The sequence below is a fragment of the Amblyomma americanum genome, chromosome 1, assembly GCF_052857255.1.
Source record: "Amblyomma americanum isolate KBUSLIRL-KWMA chromosome 1, ASM5285725v1, whole genome shotgun sequence".
Lineage (NCBI taxonomy): Eukaryota > Metazoa > Arthropoda > Arachnida > Ixodida > Ixodidae > Amblyomma > Amblyomma americanum.
The window spans coordinates 247666160-247680021 of record NC_135497.1 but is presented as its reverse complement, the minus strand read 5'-3'; the positions used below and the strand labels follow the sequence as shown (position 1 = coordinate 247680021).

Below are 13862 nucleotides of genomic sequence, written 5' to 3'. Positions count from 1 at the left end.
GGGGCCAAGCAATCGAAGATTTTATCATCTTATGTAATGTCTGTCTTTTAAATATGGGAAAAGCTACATAATGATTCCCAAGCTCAGCAAAAATGATTTTCCTTGATCTAGCTTTCACATCACCATCTATATTTAACAATTTTAAATGGCATGTTTTAAATAAGCCCCTGAAAAGAGATTACTTACTGTCATCAGACTTTCATCGTCTACTCCTGTCATCCCCACATGACCACAACATTGGAAAATGCACGTCGTCGACTGGTCAGTATTTACAATAAGTGCCACTCTGGAAAAAGAATTTTGTGGAGTCCTCAGCATGGATGAAATTAAAGAAATGTTTACCGCATGCATAATATCGGCCGCAACACTCGCTGCACCACAAACAACAGGACTCGTACAGAAGAAACACAAAGTATGGTGGACAAAAGAATACACATTGGCAAAAAAAAGCTAAACAAGGCATGGGGCCTGCTCTGTCGGTACACCACTACAGAGAATTATTACTTACCTTTAAGAGGGCCAAGGCCAGAGCGCGGTTTTTGAGCAGAAATACAGAGAAAACCTCCTGCAGAAATATGTGTCCTCAACAAACAGTGCAATACCGTAGAAGAAAATGAGAGGAAAGTTACTAAACTTACTGTTGACCATACTCCTTTCACACTTCCGCTGTTGACAACACCCGGTGCCGAAACATCGTTAGAAGAGCAGGCCAATATAATGGGAGAGCTTTTTGCTGAAGTTTCAAGCTCATCCAACTACGCAAACACATTCCAGAAACACCAAGCAATAGGTGAAAAAGAAAAGCTTCCATTTGGAAGAGGCATGCATCAGGACTACAACCAATCCATTACACTGCAGAAATTAAATAGGATATTATTTTCTGGTAAAAAAAGCAGCCACAGGCCCAGACAATGTGCATTACATTAGGCTTGCCCATCTCTCTGAGGCTGCTGTAGAGGGTTTGTTGAAATTGTTTAATATAATATGGACAGCTGAGAAAATACCCGAGGAGTGGAAAAAAGCAGTCGTAGTAAATTTTAGTAGTCCCAGAAGTAGTCCCAGTAGTAGTCCCAGTAGTAGTCCCAGAAATTACAGACTGATAGCCCTCACCAGCTGCATTGTTAAATCTTTCTAAAGTGTAATAACCATTAGGCTGACCTGCGTACTTGAAGCTCGGAAACGGTCAGACATACATCAATGTGGATTTAAAAGAGCATGTTCGACAAGTGATCACCTTGTCCGCCTAAAAACACTATCCAGGAGGCGTTCATTCTTATGCAGGGACTGTATCAGGGTCTTCTTCGACCTGGAGAAGGCCTGCGATACCACGTGGAAGTCCGGCATCCTCCTTGACCTAGTTGAGCTAGGTATCCGCGGCAGGAGGCTGAACTGCCTGAAAGACTTCCTTCCTGGAAAACCGCAAATTCCGAGTCCGCCTGGGAGCAACTCTCCCCATTACTTTCACCCAAGTGAATGGCGTACCCCAGGGATGTATTATAAGCCCGACACTCTCTGTTGTAACAATGAATTCCTCAGCTAAACTAATTCCCAAGTCTGTGGTTTATGTAGATGACCTACAAATAGCATGCACTTCCTCCAGCATATCGACCTGTGAGAGACAAATACAAATCACACAAAAAAAACTTGCTGTTTGGGCAGAGAGAAATGCATTCAAGTTCTCTCCTCAAAAAAAAGAAGTAGCTGTTCTCATTGCGACGAGTCCTACAGGTCGATCTCAATCTATACTGGAACCAAAGCGCACTACCAAATAAACAAGAACACAAATTTTTAAGCGTCACATTTTACAAGAAACAACCTTAAAAAGAAAAGATCCCAAGCCCTCAATGTATTAAAGCTGCTCTCGCGAAAACGGTTGGGGTCCGATAGAGCATGCCTATTACAAATCTATCGCTCTCTGGTGCGCTCCAAGCTGGACCGCTGGTGCGTAGTATATGGCTCAGCAAGAGCATCCTACTTTAAATGATTGGACCCTGTTCGTAATCTTGGTCTGCGCGTATCAGGTGGAACATATTGAGCATCCCTGGTAAACAGTCTTTACGTTGAAGCTAATGAGCCCGCACTAGAGGATAGAAGAGTCGCACTTACATGCGCATATGTCCTAAAAACCCGTTTTCTTGCTAAACACCTCTGCCATCTCATTGGCACCAAGTGCCCATCTAAAAGATATTTCATCAACAAGCCACATTTTATCAGGCCACTAATACTGCGCTTTAAAGATTAATGCGAAGAGTTAGTAGTACTAGATGCCCTACCGAATATTGCTCAAAGATATGAATATTTGTCGCCATGGTGCAGCCTCCCTTCAGTATGTGACTTCCCACTGACACATGTGCCCTCCGAGGAGAGCGACCCGCTTAACAAGTCCTTCACCATGGCCGAGCGGGAGCATACCCTGCAGCATGATAATGTGCGTAGTGCTCCAGGGGCTAGTCAGGTGTGCGTGGCCTATCTACGTAATTTACCCCCCGAGTTCAAACAAGCTCTCCTCGAAGTCTTTAACCGACTCTGGGATGCCGGGGAATTGCCCTCCACTTGAAAGTTGTCGGTGACCAAATCCATTTCAAAGACTGGCAAGCCGCCACATACCTTATCCGACCTCCGTCCTATCTCTTTAATCTCTTGCATTTGCAAAGTAATGGAGAGCATGGTCAATACACGATTAATGTAGTACCTTGAACATCACGACGTTTTGTCCCCTGCAAAGTATGGATTCCGCTCTGGACTACCTGCACAAGATGTACTGCTCCGCCTCAAGGAGGACGTCCTCAACCCTAACTCGGTGCACCCACAGGCTGTTGTTGGAGTGGACCTACACAAGGCCTCTGGTGTCGTCCCACACAGCACCATCATTAATAAAGCTCGTGGCCTTGGACTGAGATTGAAAAAAACACAACTTCATACCTAATTTCCTAAAGGGGTGAAGCTACCAGGTCCAAGTTGGTCAGGACACCAGTTCTATCCACCCCAACTTAGTAGGCGTCCCTCAGGGTTCGGTGATCTATTCAACACTGTTTAATATAGCTATGCACCAGCTACCGAGGCGCCTCGCGGACATACCGGGCCTGAAGCACGCGGTTTATTCTGACGACATCACCGTGTGGACACGTCAAGGGTTCATCGGCGAGCAGGAGGGTGCCTTACAAACATCCCTTGACAACATTCACAACTACGCCACGGAGACTGGTTTACACAGAGGCCCAGATGAAACCAAGTTCGTCGTCATTCACGGTGGCCGGTCCACCATAACCAAACAGGAGGAGAAGTGGTCTTTTAAACTATCCATTGGGAACCAACCCATGACACAAAAGCCGACTATCCGAATACTTGGCATGCGATACTTGGCATGAAAGCTGGGCATGTAGTTTATAAAAGCTCCCTTACTCCATTTAAGCGGGGTACACAAAGACTGCAGTGAGACCATACATTCCCAACCCCAGACACTGTTTCAGTTGCCAAAGATTTTGCCATGATTCCCTGAGTTGCCGAGGCAGCAAAAGCTGCGCAAAATTCGCTTCAAAACAACACGCCTCTGCAAAATGCGAAGCAGCATTCTGCTGCGCTAACTGTGAAAGCGAGCACCCAGCCTTCTCCAGGTCTTGCCCATCGTGGATGACGGAAAAAGAAATCTTTACATTGAAAACCAAAGAAATCATTTCTGAAAAGTGACGAGGACACGTATCAGAATTGCAAACAATTTTTCTTTGAATCTACACACAAGCTTTGCCGATGTGGTGCGACAGGGCGACCCATCACACCGGCCTCTGACACCTGCCCAGACCTTACGTAGTGAGGCTGCAGCAGGGCTATTCTCGGCCCAGGTGGAACTAGCTAGGACTTCTCCAGCACCTCCAAAGCAGGTCATGCTGCCTCTCGAGGCAGCGGGCCTCAAGAGCTCTGCCCACGAGTTGAGGTCTCACATAAAGACCCGCGTGCCGTCTGCACGGCCGTCCAGCGCATCGGAGTCGGTGATGGACACAAGCTAGGGTAGCTCCGGGCAGTCGACGTCAGAGGTATGGCAGAACTCCCTGGATCAAAAAGACAACAACAACAAAGAGGCAAGCCTTGATTCAAAGGGTCAACCTAAACCTAGTTGCTAGACCCACATACATTAAACAAGATGGCGTTCATAATACACTGGAATGGTAGGCGACTTTTAAATAATTTCAGTCACATAAAGGATATCTTAACTTCATTCTCCCCTGTGGCTTTGTGCTTGCAGGAAACTAACCTAGGTTCCCATCAAACAAATGCACTAAATAAATATAAGGTATTACGCCATGATCGAGATCATGCAAACAGGCTATCAGGAGGGGTAGCCATCATTGTGCAGAATGGTATAGCAGCCCGTGAAGCGAACTACAACTAATTTAGAGGCTGTAGCAGCCACTCTGTTTACATATAAAACTCTTACAGTGCATTCTGTATACCTAGAGCCGCACCGGAAAGTTACCCACATGGAGTTAGAAAACCTTTTAGCACAACTGCGAGAGCCTTACCTGGTAGTTCTGGATTTTAACGGACATTCCTTTTTCTGGGGAAGTGAAAAAACACATAACACAGGTTAAATTATAGAAGATTTTATTATCAGCAGTATTATCTTTGCTGAACTATGGTAAAACTGCATACTGCTCTCCAGCCTCAGAGAAAATGCGCTGTCCGTTCTTAACTACTTTAAATGGGATGTCATAGACATCCTATATGACAGCGATCACCTCCCCATAATAATAGGTCTGACATCTGCACCGGAAATTATCCCGAAAAAACCGCGACGCTGGAAGCTCTATTTAGCTGACTAGCAACTTTTTAGATCAGAAGACAGTTAGAAAAATACTTTCGAAGATATTGACATCGATGATATAAACGAACAGTTCACTGATTCTACCTTTGCTGCCGCACACTTGGCTATTCCTAAGTATTCGGGAATGGTACGGCAAAATCATAAAGTGTGGTGGACACAATAGTGCAAGGATAGAATAAAACGACAGAATAGAGCTTGGGGTATTTTTCGGTGGTACTCCACACACGAAAATCTAGTAAGTTTTAAAAAGGCAAGAGCTAAAGCTTGGTTATGCCCATCGTAGTGCTGAGAAAGCATCATCGCAAAGCTACGTGTCATCCATAAACTGTCAAATCAGATAAAAAAGAATGTGGGAACAGGCAATAAAAATAAATGGCAGCTTCTCACCGTACAAAGTTCCGCTTTTGACAATACCTGGTACTTTTAGGCTTACATCTTTCAACTGGTGTTTACAGGACGTCGCTCATAAACAATCTTTATGTTGAAACTAACGAACCATCACTCACAGACAGAAGAGACAGGCTTCACATGCTCATATATTCCAAAAATCCGTTCGCTACTGAAACATATCTGTTATGAAATAGCTACGAAGTGCCCACCTAGAACACTCTTTAATAACAAACTGAAAACTACCAGGCCGCTCCTCCTGCATTTTGAAGAGATTTGCCAGAACGTCGGCGTACTCACTGCATTACCTAGCATTGCGCTCAGATGAGAGCCACTGCCTCCATGGTACAATTTTCCTGTGATATGCGATTTCACTCTTGTTGCAAACTCTGCAACAACATATAATGTAAGAATTTCTAGCACTCGAGGAAACATACAATGTTTTTACGGACTGTTATACTGATGGTTCAAAAACAGATGCCTACGTAGGAAGCGCAGTAGTACGAGGGCATTAAAGGGAAATTCCACTTCCACAGTGTGCATCTGTTTTCACAGCCGAGTGTTACGCTGTATGCCTAGCCATAAGAAAAATACTGAATGAGAACCTCAGAAACCGTATTATTTACACAGACTCCCTCAGTTTATTTACAGCTCTCCACTCTAGAAATGCAATCACTCCGATGATCGGTGACATCATACACAACATAAAAGTCATAGTTCAAGTAAAAAATAAAAATTTGCTGGGTAGGAAATAAAAAATAAATATTCCCTCTAAGGATTGCATGAACTCGGTACATTGTAAAATAAAAAAAAATGGCAGTCCATTTGGGACAATGAAGCAAATAACAAGCTACACTTTGTAAAACCAGTTTTAGGAGAATGGAAGTCCTGCAACCACTTAGAACGTTTCAAGGAAGTGATTATCTGCCGTCTTCAGGTAGGACACACACACCTCACGCATAATTTCCTACTGACGAAACAAGAGAAGCCCAAATGTGAATTATGCGAAGATGAGCTAACAATAAACCATGTTTTATTTTTATGTAGAAAACTTGAAAAACTTAGGAAAAATCATTTTGCAGTTTTCTACAACAAACACAGACCATTCCACCCCACATTATTCTTAGGTGAAGATCCACGTGTTCACATTTCACAGGTTTTTAAGTTTTTAAAGATAGCAGGTGTCTTAAACAAATTGTATATCTGATAATATTGAGTAATTTATAACAAGAGACTTTTTTAACCACACCTCAGCCAATTTCTCATTCCTGAGAAGAAGACTGAGGTCATTATTCGAGTGGTTGGAACCTCAACACTCTTGCACATGCGATTATGGTTGCAGAAGTTACACGACTTTTTTTAAAGCTTCTACTAATGTTTATTTTTAAAATGTCTTTTCTTTGGCATCGCTAGGTAGTAAAACTTACATTTTAGGCCGTCTACACCGCCGTCTACACTTTTCACAAAGTTTATGAATATCTGCAGAAAACTTTTATATACCTTGCGCTTGGCGCATGATGGCCTTAGCTGCCTATGTGCCATTAAACCTAACACAACAATAGCTTTTCCCGTCACCCGCATCATTTACGGGCTGCCGTACCATCCTGTTAATCGTACGCAGTTTCTCGCGCTTGACCGTTTTCTTAACGAGGCCAGGCGCTTCGTCACAGGACTTTCGAGGCACACATACGTTGATGCGTTCAAGAGCTTCAGCAAGCTCAGTGACCCTTCAGAGCTCCTGGACATGCGCACCCACACGCAGACGAGACTTCGTGGCACAAACACCGGCGGCACACACTATTGCTCCTCGGACACCATGTACACACATTTCCCACTTTGCCCAGCAAGACGACGCCGAAGGAAACTACGCCACTCACTGAGGGGAAGCCACTTCCACTACATATCAGTGCGCATCGGCGAATGCGGCTTCGGGCTCACTGTCCTCAACTGAAAGTGTTGTGTACACGGACGCCGCACTTCCTGCAGACGGCAGCAGCCACACTTGCTATGCCACTGCGTGGTACGATCAGACAACAGAGAATAAGGGCCGATAACCCCGGATGGATGGATGGAAGGTAAGAGCATCCCCTTTGAAACGGGGCAGTGGTTGTTGCCACTATGCTCAGTTTTTTCCTTTATTTTTGTTTACTCTGCTGTAAATTGCTAATACAATTGGCCATTTCCTTTAAAAAAAACGTCATCCTACACTTTAAAACTTATGTCACCTCTTAGCTTTTGTACCACCAATCATCCGATCGCTTTTTGCTAATTTCTACCGCAGATTTATTTACATGACTATTGTTATCTCTAAACCCTAAGACCTCGGGAAGAGTGACTGTGCCTGCATCGACATCGGGATGGATACCATCGCATTTTAGGATGAGGTGTTCTATTGTTTCTACAGATTTACCACACACAGCAGATGTGTCATCATCTTCGTTAAATTTTTTTCTGTAGCTGCGCGTTCTGAGACACCCTGACCCAGCTTCAAAGAGGAGGGCACTGCCTCTACCCCATACATCGGCAGGAGCGCCATCTAGTATCCGAGCCATGCTATGGCCATTTTAGGCTATTTTAGGCTATCCCCTCTCTATACCTGCGCTTCCCCTGATGGTATTCACGCGACAAAAATCGGTCTTGCTGCGGCGGATTCAAACAGGCACCATTCTTAATCTTTTTTTGTTGATCCGTTTTCATTGGGGCAGCACGACGACCCCTGTATCTGGTTCCGGCTCCAGGTGCAACTCTCTTGCGGATATGAACCACCTGTTCTGGGAATGCCCACTGTACACACCACCTCGCCTTCGAGTACTGGCCAACTTTTAGCGGGGACCATGGGCTTCTATATATATCTGGCCCTGGGCCTGCCCCGATACCTCGTCTCCAGATCGTGCCATCGAGCTCTGGCGGGCGCTCCTCGTGTTGATCCAGGACTCTGAGGCGTCGCTGGTCGGCGATCGGCTCCGCAACGCTCGCGATAGGCATGCAGCCCCCCTAAGCTGCCTCCAGGATGTTTTAACAAAACGAAGAGAGCCTTACCCCTTCTCATTTACAACATCCTCTTCCAGCGTGGTGCCTTCGGCGCATTCTAATGAGGAATAAATATGGTTTCAATCAGTCAGTTGGGTGAATATAACACGTACTGAAGCTATGACGGTTACTGATGGCCAGCTACAAATCTGTAACTGCAACCAGGCGCCCGTATGTTTCGGCAAAAAAATGGAGACATATATGCCGATAGTCATTCTCTGCTTTAAATTCATAGAACCCTGGGAGTCCTTATACTCCTCCTGGCGCAGTGGTGCGGCGGTTAAGCTATCCGCCACTGCCCTACGATGGCAGGTGCTCCCATATCCGGGAGCCTTGCGCACGTGGGCCTTGTGCGACACAGGTTGCTCTTCACGAGCAGCCAATCATTAATTTAACTACCACGTGCCACGGTAGGCAGTTTGCTAACGATCCAGTTGGCAGGATGGCATGACGCTTCAGCGTGGCGGCGCCGTGGCCCCCGTGGCAGCTGCCGGCGGCGCGGCGCGCAGGTGAACCCTAGTGGGGGAGGAGTGGAGAAGGGGGAGAGAGTGAATCCACTTCCAAGGAGGAAGATGAAGAAGGAACGCCCAGCGAAACGCAGGGGCGAAAGACTGACTGCAGTTCGACTGAACAAGTTCCACTCGGCCAGCTGTAGCTATCGCGTTACTCCTGGTTTAACCAGAGCTACACCACATCCATTTATGTTTGCTTCGCGAGACACAGGGACGGAAAAAGCGCGTGAGGCTAAACGGCGGAATGTCCTAGCCACAACATACTCTTCAAGGATATGTGTTTGTGGCTCCACCTGACCGCAGTTTATGTAGCGCAAGTCTGAAACCACGCCCCAGGAGTGGACCTGGCTTTGGTGGGAAGCACACCCCACTCGGCGCGCCACCGGAAATCTCTCACCGCGTGCGGTAGGTTGCTGCAATGGATGTCCGCCCACTTCAGGTCAGGCGCGCACCTCCCGCGAAGGCTCGGCGGTAACTCAAAGAAACAAAGGGCCTCACAAAGTCTGGGTGCACTCACGGCACGTCAAGCCACATCTGGAAACATACCTTGCCGAAGTGGCGTAGAAGGCAAGATGAGCGAGCCTCGTTGGTGCGCTGTTCCCGAGACCGCGCGTTACCAGGACCCGTTGCCTACTCCCGAGCCAGTACAGCAGTAATGGTCGCCCCACATAGTCCAACTGGTACACAAGTTCTACTGTCTATTTTACGTACAGCACCCGTCAAAAAGTAATTTACCGATTTCACAAAGCGCATTGCGCCTGCGCGCGCTTACCAGAAGCGACCAAGCCGCCATCTTAGCTGCAGTCCTTCGCTGCGCCACCTGAGCAGCAGCCCGCTTTCCTTCGTGCTTTGGAGCGCCTTAGATTCGCTTGCAGTAGCTTTCCTTAGTGGTATTTAACGCATTTTGCTAGAGGAACCTGATGCCGGTGCACATTTAAGAGGGTAGCAGCTATTTCGTTGCGGGCACCTGGTGAGCAGAGGTGGGCATTTGACCTCCAAATCTGGACCTCACCTCAACCTCACTTCAACCTCAAATTGTGAGGCTGTGGTCGGCTGCTCAACCTCTGAAAACAAACGAAAAACAATACAAAAAGCGATTAAGAAGTTTTTCAGTTAAAAACAATTCTGAGAATCCTGCGAGACAGGAAAGCCAAAATGATAAAAGCCAAATATTGGTATTATTTAATTAGGTGTGTACCGACACTATTGATGTGCACGCAATAGGAGAAGCTTTGCAGAAGTACTTGTTGTTGTGCTAGTTGGTTCATCATAAAGTTGAATGGCGCAAGGGAACGAACACAGGAAGACAGGCGCTCTTTCTGTCTCTGTGTCTTCCTGTGTTCGTTCCCTTGCGCCATTGAACTTTTGGCGAAGCTTATAATCTAGTTCCAATACACTGTAGCGCAGCAAAAGACGAGAACACAAGAGACGAGATACGAACACCTCGTCTCTTGTGTCCTCGTCTTTTGCTGCGCTACAGTGTATTGGAACTATGTACCAACAAGCCCAAAAAGCCACGCTACTTATAATCTAGGATGAACCCTGAGAGAGTATATGGCCCGCAGGCAGGGGTGTCCCATACGTGGTTACAACCAGTACGTCGGTGAGTACTTTATATATATGCAACCTGCTTCGTGTGTACTTGTTCGTATTGGAAGCATCTCGCTCGTTCGCGCACGAATCGGCAATTGACAAGAACAGCCCTTCTACACCATCTTGTTGCATTTGGGTTGTAAGCCCCAAGGGTAGCGTTGGCCTGGCGGCCTGGGGCAAAGCTGGAAACATCCGAAGGTCCCGGCAAAGGATGAGTCGACTGGCAACAGAACAACTTGTTTATTCTGGCATCTCAAAAGAGCAGCCGGTCAGGGCGACCACGTTACTCGAAGGAAGGAATCGAAGTCTCTCTCGGCGTCCGGGGCAGCGCGTTTTATACCCTCGGAGTCGAGGGCAAGAAGGAACGGCTTGGGAAGAGGCGTCCGATACGGCGACGCTTGAACATGTCCAGACGTGACGGGCGCGTCCGCCAGGCCGGCGCCGGTCAGACCTCCTCGCCTCCCAGTTGGGGAGCTCCTCTCCCCGGCTGCCGCGCTTTGACAAGCGTGGGCACCAACATGCACACACACACACACGCACGCACGACGACACGTGGCACTGAAACCTGCCTGGACGCGCTTGGCGGGAGGCGTTGCGGCAGTGATGAACGGGTCCAAATGACCGCCGCTTTGAACAAAGCCCCGGCGTCCGTAGCATCCGCGCCGGCTATACCGCGCGTTGTAGGCGAAACGTAACAGACCGCCCCGCCGGGAGAAGGAGAACCCGATGGTCAGGGGACTGCATCCGCTGTCCGGAGGGATGTCGCTCGATGATGCTCGTAAACGAAACCGGTCGTCCCTCGACGTTGCTTGAGCGTAGCGCACAGAGAAGGCCTCGTTCTCTAGTTCAGGATCACACAGGACACTGAAAAGTGACTTCGGGAGAGTTGCCATTTTTGTGCTCGTTCCCAGCAAGCGTTAGAACTACGCCGAAACGCAACCGCTCAGTCAGCAAGCACGAGACAACCCTCACTAAGCTCTGCCAGGCTCTTTCCCCTTTTATACTACTGCCTAGTTCCTTACAGTAGTCAAGCAGCACTCAGAACGCGTCCACAAATTGGACAATTGCACTAGAAAGCACGTAATCACTTTGAAACACTAAACAAAAGCAATATGTTAAAAATCCTGCCTCAGGAAGAAAACATCAGTAACCAACAACTTTGAGGCGGATTCCTACGTTAGGGGCTTCGACTTAAGCCATCGGCGTTACCGTTGAGACTCCCCTTTTTGTAACGCACCTCAAAGGAATATTGTTGCAAAGCGAGGCTCCAGCGCAGGAGGCGGCCATTTTTGGGAGAGATGGTCTGCAGCCATTGGAGAGGGCAGTGATCCGTCTCAATGATAAACCTCGAGCCGGCTAGGTAGCATGACAATTTCTGAACGGCCCACACGAGACACGCACACTCTTTCTCGGTGGCGCTGTACGCCTGCTCACGACAGGTCAGCTTACGACTAGCATACAGGACGGGGTGTTCCACTTCTCCATTGTCCCTTTGGCACAGTACAACGCCCATGCCTCGCTCACTAGCATCGCACTGAACAACGAACCCTTTTGTATAGTCTGGCGATCGTAGCACAGGCTGGCTTGTTAGGGCGCTCTTTAGGGCGCTAAAAGCTCTTTCCTTTGTCTCGCTCCAGACGACTGTTTGGGGCTCTGTTTTTCTTAGAGCATCCGTCAGGGGAGCCGCGATATCGGAGTACCTGGGGATGTACCTCTGATAGTAGCCGGCGACACCTAAGAACGACCGAATATCGGTCTTCGTGCGCGGTTGCGGGAAGTCTCGCACAGCGGCCACCTTTATTTCAGAGGGGCGGCGACGACCCTGCCCAATCACGTGACCGAGGTAGACAACCTCGGCCTGTGCTAATTGGCACTTGGGAGCCTTGACTGTCAAGCCCGCTTCGCGCAGGCGGGTTAGCACTGCCCGCAAATGTGCCATATGCTCAGACCAGGATGCGGAGAATATCGCTACGTCGTCTAAATACGGTAAAGCAAATTCTTCCTGTCCCCGCAACACTTTGTCCATGAGGCTTGAAAAGCAGTATGGCGCGTTCTTCAAACCAAAACTCAAAACTTTAGGACGGAATGTTCCCATTGGTGAAATGAACGCCGCATACCTACTAGCCTCTTCTGTAAGTGGAACCTGCCAATAACCCCTGACAAGATCTAGGGTGGAAATAAACTGAGCGCTACTAACTTTCTCAAGGCGCTCCTCGATGTTAGGGATCGGATAAATTTGATCCTTAGTGATGGAATTAAGCCTGCGGTAGTCGACGCAAGGACGAGGTTCCTTGCCCGGTACCTCCACTAAAATCAAAGGGGAGGTATAATCACTCTCCCCCGCCTCAATAACACCGAGCTGTAGCATTTTCTTTACCTCAGCCTCCATAATATCGCCCTGGCGGGGTGACACCCGGTACGCCTTGGATCGTACTGGCTCTAGGGAGGTAAGTTCTATATTATGAGTAAGGACAGAAGTCCTACCAGGCCTCTCAGAGAACTGACCTTGAAACTCTTGTAAGAGTTGGTGTAGTTCGGTTTTCTGCTCAGCCGACAGCGGTGCTTTATTGATTAAGTCACTAATGACCTGATCAGTGTCTTCCCTGTTCGTCACTGAGCCTAGTCCCGGAAGCTCGACCGGAAGCTCTTCTAACTTTCCCTTGTCGGGCATTTCCTCTCCAGTACCTGGTGCCTTCAACGCTACAGGTTCAATTTTATCCAGTTCTGACGTGCTCGGAATATCAGCTTGCTGCGCCTCCGACCCTTTTTCATTGTTCGACAACGTCGGCCCCGCAACTACCGCCTTTGCAGCGAGCTCCCGAACTCTCTATCTGGTTAAGGCCTGAACGCTAGCCTCACCAAACAAAAGCCCCTTCTCGCGCAGGAGGTGATCGGACCTGTTCGAAAATAGGTACGGGTAGTGGGGGGGCAGCATAGATGACACTACGGCCTCCGTCTCAAGTGCTCCGAAAGGTCCTTCAATAAGCACTTTTGCTACGGGCAGACACACGCTGTGAGCTTCCACGGCTTGCTTGATCCATGCGCACTCGCCCGTGAACATATCGGGTTCTACGTAAGAGGGGTGAACTACATCCATTGTAGCTGCAGAATCACGAAGCACTCGGCACTCTTTCCCGTTCACGAGGAAGTCTCGCATGTAAGGCTCGAGAAGCTTCATGTTCTCGTCAGTGCTACATAATGACAAACACACGACTTCTCTTTTTGTTTCTGGACACTGCGCCGAAAAGTGACCCGGCTTCTGGCACGTATAACACACGCGCGCTTGCCTCCTCTCGAACCGCTTTCTGCGTTCGGCTTCGGCTGCCGCCGTCTCCTTACGTTCGGTCGGAATGCTTTCACTCGCATCCGCACTACGCGTGTCCCCCCTTGCTCTCATGGGTGTGAACTTCGGCCTCTCAGACTTGGAGCCAAATTCACCCTTTTGACCGTCCTTAGCTCCGCGAGCCCGACGCGTCACAAACTCCTCGGCTAGCTCGGCGGCTTTAGCCACTGTACTAACG

At 48.2% G+C, this 13862-nt stretch overlaps 1 pseudogene; it reads left to right on the top strand.

Moving 5' to 3' along the window:
- Positions 1–3044: 3044 nt before the first annotated feature.
- LOC144116608 (uncharacterized) lies at positions 3045–7260 on the top strand (annotated as a pseudogene).
- Positions 7261–13862: the final 6602 nt, after the last annotated feature.